At 39.3% G+C, this 14,721-nt stretch overlaps 1 protein-coding gene across 3 annotated transcripts in view; it reads left to right on the forward strand.

The window, feature by feature from the left end:
- Positions 1 to 14,721, forward strand: part of Raf1 (Raf-1 proto-oncogene, serine/threonine kinase) — an 84,834-nt gene that overhangs the window by 16,712 nt on the left and 53,401 nt on the right. The window lies entirely within an intron of this gene.

Raw genomic sequence — 14,721 nt, forward strand, 5'->3', positions numbered from 1 at the left:
TCATGGCCGGCGAGCCTAGTTCCCACATCCCTACTCGAATTTCCTTGCGTTTCACGGAAACGTGCCAGCGCCACCCCTGTGCCCAGTGCGCATTCCTCATATTTTGGCAATGGGGAAAATCCGCCCGGAGCTGCCCCGGATCTTTGTTGTCACTCGGATGGGCTCGTTCCTTTTCTCTCTGGCGGCAGCGTGGGGGGACCTCCACCTGCACCGCCTCCGGGGCTTCTTCACTCCCGTGACAGCTTTTTAGGGGCAGACGCGAGGGGTCGGGAAGCGAGGAAGAAATGGGTCAGTGCCCCGCCACAAAGGCGTAAGAGCCTCGCCTTGGGTTTCAGAACTCTGTGGGTTACTAATGAGAGGTTTGGGATGCCTCTGCCGGGGACTGGCCTCGGGATGCGCCGGAATGAAGCGCCGGGGCTGCCTTTTGTGTGAAGCAAGAGCCGCCGGGACGCTTCAGCCCTGCAGCTGCCGAGGCTCTGCAGAGCCCGTCGATGCTCAGACAGAGGAGTCTGGACCCCGGCAGGGGCGAGGGCTGCGTTCATTCATTGTTCTCGGTCCAGAGCCCTGGGTGTGCCTCTGGTGTTCTTTCTCTGGTGGGAGGAATGATAGCATCTGGTGTGTCTCCCGGAGCCGGGGCCGCGGGTGCTCGGGGGGTCACCTGATGCAAGTACGGAATGATCGCCGAGCTCGGTGGTGGAGCGTCGCGGTCCGCCTGGCCCTCCGTGGGCTGGGTCCAGAGCCTGCCCTCCCTGCGCTCCCGGGGCGTGGAAACAATGCGGCGTGATAAGGATGGGTTTGCCAAGTGTTCTGGGCACTCGGAACAGCTAGTTTTGCTTTGGGGGAGTTGAGGAAAATTGTACACCGGAGGCGGCTTGCTTTGGCGCCGGGGGGGATTTTGTGCGGAGTTTGCAAGGACGGGCAAGTGCTCCCCAGGTGAGGCCGAGGGGAGCGCTTTCCAAGCTGAAGGAGCAGCTGCCACAATGGCAGAGGCAGGCAGGGGTTGGGATGAATTCCGGGAGCAGCAAATCGTCGGGGGTGCGGAAGGAAACGGTGGGACGTGAGGGTCTCAAACTTGATAGGGTGTGATGGGTCTCTGTTGTGGATAGTGGTGAGCGAACGGATCTAGGTTTGTTTCAAATTCTTTTGATTTTTTTTTTTTGGAGCGGGGTGGTGATGAGCCTCTAACCTTGAGCCTCTTGCACGCTAGGCAAGCATTGTGCCAATGAGCTTCCACCCAGCCCGGTATTGCTAATTCTTTACTCGTGCTGCTAACTATCCCCCACCGCCCCCGTGATGTTAAGGCTGATAGCAATTGAAATGATTGACTTTGTCAAACCCAGTTGAGTACATTATTGTTTTATTTCAAATGTTCTGTGCTGATAAAAAGGAGAGTGAATTGAAACTCATATTTCTAGAGATTCTTGGAAAAGATTCTTATAAAGTTATACCTGGCTCTCGAAAATGTTGATTTTATAAACGTGGTACCCCTCTGCTGCTTCTGAACTTTCAATGACTGTTGACGGTATAAACTGTTCCCCACACATACAGAAATTGGCAGATTATGTAAAACCCACATCTGAAAAAGTGTAGAAAGCAAGTATTTTTAAATAACCTATTTTATGTAGTAAACTGTTTCTTTGGATTGAAGCTCCAGTTTTCAGATCTGTTATAAAGTCTTTAGCTCTGTGAACATTATTTTCCTTAAATAGCTATTGTGTTAAAATAATTATGATGTTAAAAGACTTCAGCTGGCAATTACTAAATCTCTGAGTTGTGTTGATTGTATACCGCTGAAGAACATTAAGATTCTTTCCACTTGTTTTTACCCTTATCATTTCAAGGGGTAAGCTGTTTAAAATCCAACAGAAACATTTGACCCAGTTGAACAGTGGATACTTGGAAAAATAAACCTGTTACTGTTCTGTTCTAAAAGCTTATCTTTTAGGTATGTGGTGTTTGCGATTATGCGTTGTGGCGGGATTGCTTAGTTTTGCTAAAGTCTAGTCAACAGTTGGAAAAAGCCTGTGCCTTTGAAGTAGAAGGTTTGACCGAAATACATTTGAACATATTTTGAGGAATTTGGTTTTGTAGGAAAAAGAAGCATTAAACTGATCATTAATGACAAAAAGTGAAAAATGGAGAATGTTTAAACATCAAGTATTATATTACAGTTGCTCTGAAAGAAGTTGCTTTTAGCGCAAGACATGCTGATTGTTGACTATGAAGATTAAACAACATACTTTTTGAGAGTTAAATTTGACTTTTGCAGAAGCACTAGATTTTTGAGATGGGAAGTATAACTTCAAATTCCTATTCAAGAAGTCTGTTAGTAAATGTATGATTCCTCTACATTTAAATCTCATGAAAGTTTGTTAGTAACCTACTGCCTAAAAATAGAAAAATGTTACTTGAGCGAGCACTTTTGTTTGCATGCTAGGAACATAATAGGCCATACATAATAATCTGGGTCTTGGGAGGAGTTTGTTAACCAAACAGCAGGACTTCATGTTGATTTGCAGAAGAGAATCTTAAAATATTGCCTTTGAAAGGCAGTGAACTACTGTGGCAGTTGAGGGGGTTTATGAAACCACAAAATCAAGATTCGACTTGCAAAGATTTATTTTAAGTTGTGCAGATTGTGGAAGTCATTTTTCCCCCCAAAACACGACTATAGTTGGAAAATTGCTCACCTTAACTAAATTAATTGGAAAATCAGGAACACTGGGTTCTTTTAAAATGAAGTTGTTTAGGTCTTTTTTTTTTTTTTGGCATGTGCATAGATGGGCACATTTCCTGATTGCTCAGCTAACTAGGTTCAAAATATACTACTAAAGAGTTGTATCGTAGTTTAGTTGATATTTATGGCATAGGGCTAAACTTTTATCCGTAATCCTCATGGCTGGGAATTTTGTTCTTGCCTTAAAAGTTGTTTAATTACATATTACAGTTTTCACTGTTAATTTTACAGTGTTTGAGTCATTATATTCTCCTTTTCTTCCCGAATTACTTGTAGCTCTGTGATTTTAGTAGGTAACTTCAGATCTGTTTGCCTTCTAAAATTACTCCTAGAATCTCCCTTCAACCAAGGAAAATGTCAAGTGGGTGTTGTTTCTTTGTTACTGGTTTTGGCTCAGGCTAGCTGAAGTTTCTTTGGCAAATTACTCACCAAGTGTGTTAATTGGCATCACATTCCGATCAGTGTACATAGTATTTTTTTGAGGAACACTTGACACATAGTTTTATTTTTAGAATAGATTCTAAAGGATTTTACTGGGTGGGGATTAACAATTCTAAAACTACTTTAGAATGTAAAAAGTCTTTGATTTAGAAATTGTTTACATTTTTGGTTAATGAATGGGAAAAGAGCAGGCTCTGATTTTAAGGAAACCCTTGTGGTCTGTACAGTGACATCTTCCTCCTCTTTCTACAGAATTGGATTTAATTTGCTATCATCCAGTAGCAGGAGTAAATACATCCTTACTGTTTTAGTCAAGATGTTCTATTTTCTACCAACCTGCTGTGAAAACAAGCATTTTTAAGGTTTTTTATTTTTATTTTTTAGGCTACGTAACTGGGCATCACATTTGGACAGAGTATTCTGCTTCATCCTCGGTAGATTTCTGCTGAAAGAGTCAGGGTAGTTAAAGGTTAATTTTGTCTTTATGAGTTTTCATTCTTAATCTGCATAGTTTGGAGGTATGTTTTTAAATTTGAGATTTTGCCTAAGTTTGAGACAGATGAAATCCTATTTTTTTTCTCCTGGAAGAATACAACTCTTGACCTTTGTGGCAAATCTAATGAGGAAGCTTAAGGGTTTCAGGGAGAGACATTTTCCTGGCTCCAGTTAGATCAGTTCAAAAAAGGAGCTCCCACTGCATTTAAGAAAGTTTATTAACAATAGAAAAAAAAAAAAAAAAAAAAAAAAACTGAAAATTATTCACATGTCCAGCCAAAAGAATGACTAAACTAAGGTATAACCACCTGATAGGGTCACTGTCCTTACCTTTAATTTCTTACATGAAGCATTTATAATATGAAAAAATGCTGAACAAAAAATTATGTATCTGGAATGATTACGGTTGGATTTAAAAAGTCAAGATAATACAGTGGAATAGTATTCAGTAATAAAAAGAAATGTACTGATACATATTTGTAACATGGATGAACTTTGAAAACATGCTAAGTGAAAGAAATGAGACAATAGACCTCATACTGTATGATTTCATTTTTGTGAAATGATCAGAATAAAATCCATAGAGATAAAAATTAGATTAGGAGCTGGGGGAAGTGGGACTGGGCAGAGACTGTGGTTATAATACTGGGTTTATTTTTGGGTGATGAAAATATTCTAAAATTATGAAGATGAATGCACAACTGAGTACAATAAAGGTCACTGAAATATATGCCTTAAATGATTTGTAAGGAATGGAAATTATATCTTAAGTTAAACCAAAACTTACACATGAAATACATGTAGATGTTACCAGTGGTTGTTAAGTAATAGGTATAAAGATGATTTTCCTCTTAATATATTCTTCTGTACTTTACTATTCTCGGAATACATTGCTCCCCACCCCCCACCTTTTTTTTTGTCAGTACTGGGAATTGAACCCAGGGCCTGTGCACTGAGCTATATTCCTATCTCTCCTTTTTTTTTTTTTTTTTAATACCATTTATTTTTTTAAAGGTTAATATGTAAATTACAGACAAAATAAAAATACAAGCAAAGAACAAAGTTATTAAATTGCAAGTAGCTTACTTGGACATGCCTTCCAGGTCATGAGTATACATACATAACATCACATTTTATGTGATTGAGATCATTGTGAGTATCATGCTTTTTCACACATGAATATTCACCAGAACAAAATCTAATACCTACCTCATTTGACCACTTACATTCACTACTGTCTCTTTTTAAATACCTTTTTATTTTAAGACCTGGTTTTGCCAAGTTGTAAGTTGCCAAGGCTGGCCCTGAATTTGTGATCCTGGTGCCTCAGCCTCAGGAGTTGCTGGGGTTACAGGCACATACCACCACGCCCAGCTCATACATTGCTTTTATAATAGAAAAATACATTTAATAAAAAGTTAGATGAATTCGGTTCACAGCATGGGCCTTAACACTAGCCATTCAGTCACTTGTCAGAGTGCATTTTGACAGAAGTGTTTTTGAGCTGCTTTCAGGTACACCCCTGCCTCCAGATTAGTTCAGATCCTTATTACTATTTTCCTGGATTGTTAGACCTTCTTATTTCTTCCCATACCAAAGCCTCTCCAAATTGCTGCCAGATTCACTTTGTTAATGTGCAGATTCTTGCTGGGTGTGGTGGTGCACACCTGTAATCCCAGTGACTCAGGAGGCTGAGGCAGGAGGATAGCAAGTTCTAGATCAGCCTCAGCAATTTACCGAGACCCTGTCTCAAAAAATTAAAAAAATGACTGGGAGTGTAGTTCAGTGGTAAAGTGTGCCTGGTTTCAATCCTCACTACACACACCCATTCTCCAAAATAGTGCAGATTCTTACAAATTAAATTTTATTGTTGTTTTTGAATAGGTAATTCAGTCAACATGCCAGAAAATTCAAAGCATACAAAAATTATGGTGTGCAGAGTAATTCTGTCTTCTTGTTTGTTTCCCAGCTACCCACCTTTTTTTTTGATGAAGAGAAATACATTATGGGGTTCCTATGCATTCTACTGCCGATGACCCAAGGATATTCAGTTGTAGATGTGCTCACCTTACTTTCTTCCTGAAATCTTCAAGTCTTTATTGCCTTTGAGACCAAATGTGCAATTCTCGCCTGGGTGTCTTGCTTACATGACTTCCTCATTTACTGTGTTTATGTTTTGTGCAATTCAAATGCTTGTGGTTTTGTCTTTGTTGTTTTTTTGGTGGATGCGGGATTAAACCCTGGGACCCTTTAGGATTGAACTACACCCCAGTTCTGTTTTCTTTATCTTGAGAGAGTCTCTTACCTTGCTGAGTTGCTGAGGCTGGCTTCAAATTTGTGATCCTCCTGCTCAGTCTCCTGAATCCCTGGGATGTCAGGCGGGTGCCACTGGGCCCTGGTCAAAAACTATTTTTTAATTTTTCAGTATTGGGGATTGAACCCAGGGTTATTTTACTATTGAGCCACATCCCCAGCCCTTTTTCTTTTTTCTTTTGAGACAGGGTCTCACTGAATTGCTTAGGACCTCAATAAATTGCTGAGGCTGGCCTGAAACTTGAAATCCTCCTGCCTCAGCCCCCCAGGTCACTGGGATTCTAGGCATGTGCCACTGTGCTCACCTCAAAAGCTATTTTTTAAAAGTAGCTTCAGGCTACTGTGCTTGGTGCAGGTGGAATAAGGCAAGTTCCTGCCTTCAAGGACCTTATCTGGAGGCTGAGGGTCATGGCTCAGTGGTAGAGTGTGAGGCACTGGGTTTGATCCTCAGCACCACATAAAAAAAAAAAAAAAGGCCCATCGACAACTAAAAAATAGAGCCTTATCTAATGGAGAGAGCCTTAACAGATTGCCTTACTTTTATCTATTCTTTTAAAAGCCATTTCACACAACATCTAAATATCATTTCCTGGTCTTTTATTCCCCTTTCCACTCATTCCTGTTATTTCCCCTACTTGGGCTCCTCCGAAAACCGTTTGCATTTGTCTGTCTTTTGCATTTGATTTTCTTATGGCCTTTATCATACAGTTGTTTGTGAGCTTATCATCCCATCAGATTATAAATTCAAATGAAAGTTTTCCACTAGATGTTTACTTATTGATATTTGTGGGAAAATTTCCATTCGAGAGGCAGAGAAGGCCGGTGTGCTTGGGGGAAAGTGCTGAGTCTAACTTCTACCACTTAATACTAAGTTTTACAAGACCTTTATTTAACCTTCAATGATTTGTGCAAATACTTTTGGGTACCTTGCATTTGTAGGCTTTCCTTGTGTTTATGAGAGACATAATTAACTTCTTTGCCTTTTTCCTCTTAGAGGACATGAGTTTAGTCACTGTGTAATACTCAGTTTAGCACAGTGCCTGGCCCCTGACTGCAATGGAATTTGTCGAATATAAGTTGCTATATAATGTTTAATGTTTGTTATATTGAATTTAAGGTGGAGCATGTTTTACTCTTGTTTATGTATTTCCGATTCTTAAAACCTTATTTTGCTTATACAACATTAGTTGAAAGAGTAGAGATTCAGAGGTTGGTCACTTGTGAATGTAGTGTCTTCCCCTGCCACCACTCCCCTCCCCCACCACCCCTACAATAAGGAGGATATATTCTTGATCTACTTGCCCCTTGCTATGACGCATGCCTGTAATCCCTCTAGTTTGGGAGGCTGAGGCAGGAGGATTGCAAGTTCAAGGCTAACCTGGGCAATTTAGGGAGACCCTCAGCAACTTAGTGAGATCCTTTCTCAAAATAAAATTTATAAAGGCCTGGGGATGTAACTTAGTTGTGGAGCACCTTTGAGTCCAATCCCCAGTACCATAAAAAGAGAGATTAAAAAGTAGGGGTGCAGTGGTGTGTGACGGTATTTCCAGTGACTGAAGAGACTGAGGCAAGAGTATTTAAGTTCCAGGCCAGCCTCAGCAACTGGGTCAAATTTTGATCCTGTCTCAAATTTTTAAGAAGGGCAGGGGATGCAGCTCAGTGGAAAGTGCCCCTGGGTTCAATCCTCAGTATTCCCCAAACAAACATTTCCTCAGAATTTTGTAATTTAGGAACTGTGATTGGAGTTAGCTTGATTATATTTCTCCCTCTGTTGGGCATTATCTGTAGAATGTTCTGGGTTCTTATTGTTCGTTCCTGAGGACATTTGCCAGTTTTAGCAGCTCTTGCTGTACTGGCTATTTCCTTCTGCATCCTTAGTTTTTAAACTTGAAGAAAATCTTAACCAGAGGGAATGAAGAGATAACTGATAAGTCTCTTGCCTTCCTTGACCTTAGTTTGGACTGGAATTAGAGAATGATTGTGAGAGTAGAGATAGTGACCTTTCTGACTAGTTTTAACTAGCTGTCTAACATTGCAGAATGGGCCCGTAGGCTGTGTGTGGATATGAGTGTTAAAATATAACGCAAAATTTGCCATTTAAACCATTTTAGGTGAATAATTCAGTGGCATTATGTATGTTTAGTGTTTTGGGTTTTTCCCCCGCTGGTCCTGGGGTTGAACTCAGGGGCATTTTACTGCTAAGCTACATCCTCAGCCCTTTTTATTTTTTAATTTTTAGTCAAGGTCTTGCTAAATTGCTGAGGCCGTCCTCCATCTTGTGATCCTCCTACCTCAGCCTCCGCAGTAGCTGGAATTAAAAGAGTGCGCCACATTCACAGTGTCTTATAATCATCACTCTCCATTTCCAGAGCTTTTCATCATCCTCAACAGAAACTCTACCCATTAAATAATAACTCCCTGCCCTCAGCCCTTGACACCTACATTCTTCTTTCTCTCTGAATTTTCCTGTTCTGGGTGCTTCATCTAAGGGGAATCATAGTACTTATCCTTTTGTGTCTGGCTGATTTCACCAAGCTTGTTTTCAAGATGCATCCATTGGTAGCATGTACCACTACTTCACTTTTTAGAGCTGAATAATATTTTTGGAAGGTTGGTTTCGTTTGTTTGTTCTTTCCACAATCCCACAGTGCTGGGGACTCGAACCCGGGCCTCCAGCATGACAGGCAGGCACTCTACGAGGTGCGCTATATGGCCCGCACTTGAATAATATTTAATTATATGACTGTAACACATTTGTTTATTCATTAATCTATCAATAGACGCTTGGATTGTTTCCACCTTTTGGATATTTTGAATAATGGTGCCATGAACATTGGTGTACAAATATCTGTTTGAGTTCCTGCTTTTGGTTCTTTCAGGTATATGTGTAGGAGTATTACTGGTGGATCTGTGTTTAACTTTTGTTTTTATTTATTTTTTTCCTTCTTGTAGGTACTGGGGATCAATTCCAGGGTTGCTTTTATCACAGAGCTACATCCCCAGTCCATTATATTTTTTATTTTGCAACAGGGTCTCACTGAGTTGCCCAGGCTGGCCTCCACCTTCTGATCCTCCTGCCTTAGCCTCCCAAGTTAAGAGCCCATACTGTGTTTAACTTTTTGAGGGATTGCCAAACTGTTCTGCACAGTGCCTGTGCCATTTTACATCCCCCATCGGCAAAGTGCAAGGGTTCCAGTATCTTCACATTTTTGCCAAGCCTTGATATGTCCCTTTTTTGTTTATGTATTTATTTATTTTTTGTACTGGGGAGTGAATCTAGGGATGCTTAACCACTGAGCCACATCCCCAGCCTATTTTGTGTTTTTTATTTAGAGACAGGGTCTCACTGAGTTACTTAGGATCTTACTCAGTTGCTGAAAGTGACTTTGAACTCAAAATCCTCCTGCCTCAGTATCCCGAGCTGCTAGGATTGTAGGCATGTGTCACCATGCCCAGCATATTTATTTTTTTTAATAATAACCATCCTAACAAGTACAAAGTAGCCCTTAGCTTTTTTTTTTTTTTTTTTTTTGCTAATTAGAGCTGATATATAAACCAGAACCATAGAGGTTGGCTATATTTCAATCTGATAGATTCCCCCCCTTAAAAATGCATTTGTATGTAATATTCTAAAAAGAGATACATTTGATATACAATTAATGACTCATCTTTTTTTCTAAAGAGTAGTTTACCTGTAAGCTGGTAAGTGTAGTTGTTATAGTTAACCTTCTTTGTATCCTCATATTCTTTTTTTAAAAAAAAAATTTATTTTTAAAGACTGCATTTTGATTCATGGTACACAAATGAAGTGCAACTTTTCATTTCATGGTTGTACACAATGTAGATTCACACCATTTGTGTGTAATGATACATGTACATAGGGTAATGCTGTCTGTCTCAGTCCACTGTCTTTCCTTCCCCCACCCCCTCCCGCCCCATTTTCCTCTACACAATCTAAAGTTCCTTCATTCTTCTCTTGTTCCCCCTGCCACCCCTCCTCATTATGTATCATCATCCACTTATCAGAGAAAACATTCGGCCTTTGGTTTTTTTGGTCTTGGCTTATTTCACTTAGCATGATATTCTCCCAACTCCATCCATTTACCAGCAAATGCCATAATTTTATTCTTCTTTATGGCTGAGTAATATTCCATTGTGTATATATACCATAGTTTCTTTATCCACTCATCAATTGAAGAGCATCTAGGTTGGTTCCACAATCTGGCTATTATGAACTGAGCAGCTACCCTCATACTCTTTTAACCTAAAATGTATTTAGATTGGTTGGGGTGGGGCATGACTATAATCCCTCACATTCAGGAGACTGAGGCAGGAGAATCATAAGTTCAAGACCAGCTTCAGCAACTTAGGTCCTAAACAACTTAATGAGACCCTTAAAAAAAAAAAAGGGCTGGGACTGGGGCTCACTGGGTAAGCACCCCTTGGTTCATCCCTAGTACTTAAAAAAAAAAAAAAAAAAAAAAATTTTTTTTTAGGTAGCTCAGTGGTAGAGCACTTATCTACTATGCATGAAGCCCCTGATTCAATCTCTAGTACTGCTCAAAAATGAAAAAAAAAAGATGTATTCAGTTAGCCAGTGAGGAATGATTTCAGTTGATAGTGGATTATAAGAGCTATTAACCGAAAAAAAGCAGTGTACTAAAATATATATAACAAAATCTCATTTTACAAAGTAAAATATTTACAATTACATGTATATCTCTGCTTAGAAAAGTCTGGATACCTATGTCCATATACTTTAAAAGCTGCTGCAAGATCCTGGCATTTTAAAATTTTTATGTATTTGTCAATTTTTCTGCTTCCTCTGTGAACATGTATTCTATAGTCAATCATTGTATCTTTTTAAAAATTGTATTGGGAAGTATAAATGATTGCAAAAGGCAAGGTAGAGAAGGGGTTAAAAAAACCCTGCTGATTTATCTATTGATAAGTGCAACAGAAAAGTACAAAACAAGGCTTAAACTTAAGGAGACCCTGTCTCAAAATGAAAAAAAGAAAGGGCTGGGGGATGTGGCTCAGTGGTTCAGTGCCCCTGGTTCAAACCCCAGTACCAAAAAAAAAAAAAAAAAAAAAAAGTTTTAGCAGGGAGGAGGAGTTTGATATTAACAATGCTCATAGACAGTGAGTATGAAGATTTACAATAAAAGAAAGCAGGACCCTGTGGCATATTCCTGTAATCCCAGCTATTCAGGAGACTGAGACAGGAGGATCCAGACAGAGTTCAGGGCCAGCTTGGACAACATGGCCAGACTGTCTCCAGAAAAATAAATGAATACATAAAAGGAAACAAAGTTACAATCACTTGTGTGTGTTAGAGAGTGTAATAATTTTAAAAGGCTGTATCTTCTTCAGACTTGCTTCTTTACCAATTTCCCCCTCTATTCACATTCTCCTGATCTCCTTTGACTTGTTTCACCTTTGCATTTTTCTGTGGAAAGTCTGCCTTTTCACATTCAAGTAGCACAAGGAAATCATCCTTTATTGTCTACTCTTCCTCCACTCAGACTAGAGTACCTTTCTGTAATTCAAATTCTCATAGTAGTTTTCATAAGAATGCCCCTTCCCTTCAAAAAGTTACCATGTTTTGTCTTAGGCCTCCTCGTCTTCCTGAAAGTTCTTACTATACCTAGCACACTTTTGGCAAATGGTGGCAATTGGAACATATACTTTAAAAGCTACTGTAAGGCAAGAGCCATGACTTTCTGAACTTCGTAGTCTTCAAAGCAGCTAGAAGTTGAAAGTAGATTCTTGAAATTATTGACTGAGTGGTGCTTCTTATTCTTTTCCTCTCAGTTCATTGCCAGGTTGCAGTATATAGAGAGGCATTCTGGTTTTAAGATTATATAGTAATATTTTTATGTGGTAGATAAATATTCAGTATCTGAAAAATTGCTAGGATAAATGTCTTAATTTTTTCTTCATTAGTATTTCATTCAGCAAATATTTGAGTACCTAATTTTATGCACGGTACTATACTTGATGATGTAGTTAACAGGATGTAGGAAATACACATAGTTCTTTTCCTAAAGGCGTTTATATTTTGCCAGGGGCACTTAATCACTGAGCCACATCCCCAGCCCTTTTTGTATTTTATTTAGAGACAGGGTCTTGCAGAATTCCTCACTAAGTTGCTGAGGCTGGCTTTCAATTTGCGATCCTCCTGCCACAGCCTCCCAAGCTGCTGGGATTACAGGTGTGCGCCACCACGCCCATTATGCTTTGGTGAATAATTACATAGGTTACATTTTTATGTTTTACTTTTTTAATCTTGTGGCAAAGTAGCTGGGTATAATGTAGAACTTTAATAAATTAGTGGTCTAATTAATGAATTAACAGGGAAAACTTTTAAAATGTTCTTGTTTTAAGGCAATTATTCATGAAAAGTTGATCAAGAATAACTCATGAAAAAACAAGTGATACTGACCGTTTTACAGGTAAACTGTAATTCCTAAAAGTTCTTAAAGCCTGGTGCTTACTTTGGGAATGCCACTAAAGACTCAGGAATCTTTCTCCTTGAAAGTGATTGTCTCCAAAAGAAAGTTTGGAGAGCTAGGTCAATCAGGCGGTTACCTCTTGAAATGGCATTAGCAAGATGTAGCCATGGGGAAGACCTCTTATTTTGAAGACAGGTCCCAGTGTCTGATCGAATAAGTGATGTCAGTGTATAGGATGGTAGGTTCACTTATTTCACATTTGTCTTTGTTTTGAGATAAGCAGTTTTTGTGTGTGTGTGTGGATGGAGGGTATACTGGGGAATGAACCCAGGGGTTCTTTAAGACTGAGTTCTATCCCTGGCCCTTTTTATTTTTGAGATAGTGTCTTGCAAAGTTGCTGAACCTGTTCTTGAACTTGGGATCCTCCTGCTTTAGGCTCCCAAGTTGCTGGGATTATAGGCATGAACCAAGCCTGGCATGAAAAGGCAAGGCAGGTTTTTTTTTTTTTTTTAAATCTACTTCTTGAATGTGCACATTTTGCCACCAAAATTCATGCCTTCTATGTGGAATATGAATTAATGATGCAAGATTAAATCAGTGTTTCCAGGCGATTAATTTAGTGAAATGAAATAACTGGGTGATTGTTACTCCCCTCCTTTCTCTCTTCAGTATGCAACCATTTTTTAATCCTGTTGTTACCTGGCCATCAGAATAATCATCTCTAAACCATAATTATTTGTTGTATATTTTGGTACTTGCATTAATGTCATATTTTGTAAATGAACGGTTCATTTTTAAAATTAGGAGTAGTTCCTAAATGAGGAAACAATGACTGATGTAGAAATAAAAAGAAAAATTTGAGTTAAAAACAATTCCAAGAGATTTAAAATGAAAATAGTGGAAAAACTCATTTTGGTGGGAGTTAGGTTGGCTCCGGACATCTTTCACTACGGAACTGATTGTTTTTGCATATTTGTTTTTTTAATTAGCTCATTTTTAACTTGCATTTTTAAGTTAATTGCAGTTTTAATTTACAGTTTTAGAATCTGAGACTGGGGATGTAGCACAGTGGTCAGGCACTTGCCTGCCATGCACAAGGCCTTGGCTTGGTCTCCAGCACTACAAAATCCAAACCAAAACACTGGAATCTGTTCTCTAAACTTGGGCGGCTCCTGCTTACTTGCTTTTAGAAGGGTAGAGTTTTGCATTTCTTCTTGTGAGTGTGTGCTGGTCAGTCATCTGATGAAGTTACCACTTTATGGTCAGAGATTGAGAAAGAGGAGTGAGGAAACTCAAAATATTGACACATACACCACCTTGAAGTGCATGATAGTGCCCTTTTGGACTGGTTGGGAAACTAGCAAGACTTTTGCAGACTAGACATATCGTTTCTTAGCTTGGATGAGATGAATATCTGAGCATGTTTGTTCAGAAACTTTTTTTTAATGTGTTGAGGGTGATTTTTTTCTAGTGGTGTTTGTATAGCCAGTTGAACTTAAAAAGCAAAACAAACAAACAAACAAAAAAACCCAAAAACCCCCCATTCATTCCCTAAAGTAAGCTTGAGATAGTCCTGAAACTGATCACCCAGTCTATCAGATGAAGCAAGGCTGAATCAAAGAAAGGAATGAGTATAAAAGGAGGAATGAATTTAGTAAAGTCACATTATAAGGACATTAGCATAGTTATTCATCTAAGTTTTTATAGTATCTCCCCAAAAATGTGTCCCCTCTCTCCCGTTACTGGGTATGGAGCCTGGTGCCTTGCACATGCTAGTCCTGTGCTCTATCACTGAGCCACTCTCCAGTGCTTTTAATTTTAAGATAGGGTTTTGCTGAGGTGCCCAGGCTGACCTCGAACTTATCCTCATATTTTAGTCTCCTGAGTGGCAGGAGTTACAGGGCCACCACACTTGGCTTTGGTTTTTTGTTTTTGTTTTTGTTTTTAAATTGGGGATAGAATCCAGGAGCACTCTACTACTGAGCTACATCCCCAGTTCCTTTTCTTAATTTTGAGATAGGGACTTGCCAAGTCACCCAGGCTGGCCTCGAACTTGGGATCCTCCTGCTTCAGCCTTTGGAGCCTGTGGAATTACAGGCACATGGCACCACACCTCACTAACTTTTGAAATCTTAAAAGTTTATTTTATAATTAGGTAATCAAAACTGAGTAGATATAAGTTTTTGGAATGGTGTTCTGAGTAGAAGGGCTATTAGTCATTAAGTACATATTTCATATTTCATTGCCAGCATTTCTTCTCTGAACTCTCAAACTGTTTTC

Source organism: Sciurus carolinensis, chromosome 19 (assembly GCF_902686445.1).
Source record: "Sciurus carolinensis chromosome 19, mSciCar1.2, whole genome shotgun sequence".
NCBI classification, from domain to species: Eukaryota; Metazoa; Chordata; class Mammalia; order Rodentia; family Sciuridae; genus Sciurus; species Sciurus carolinensis.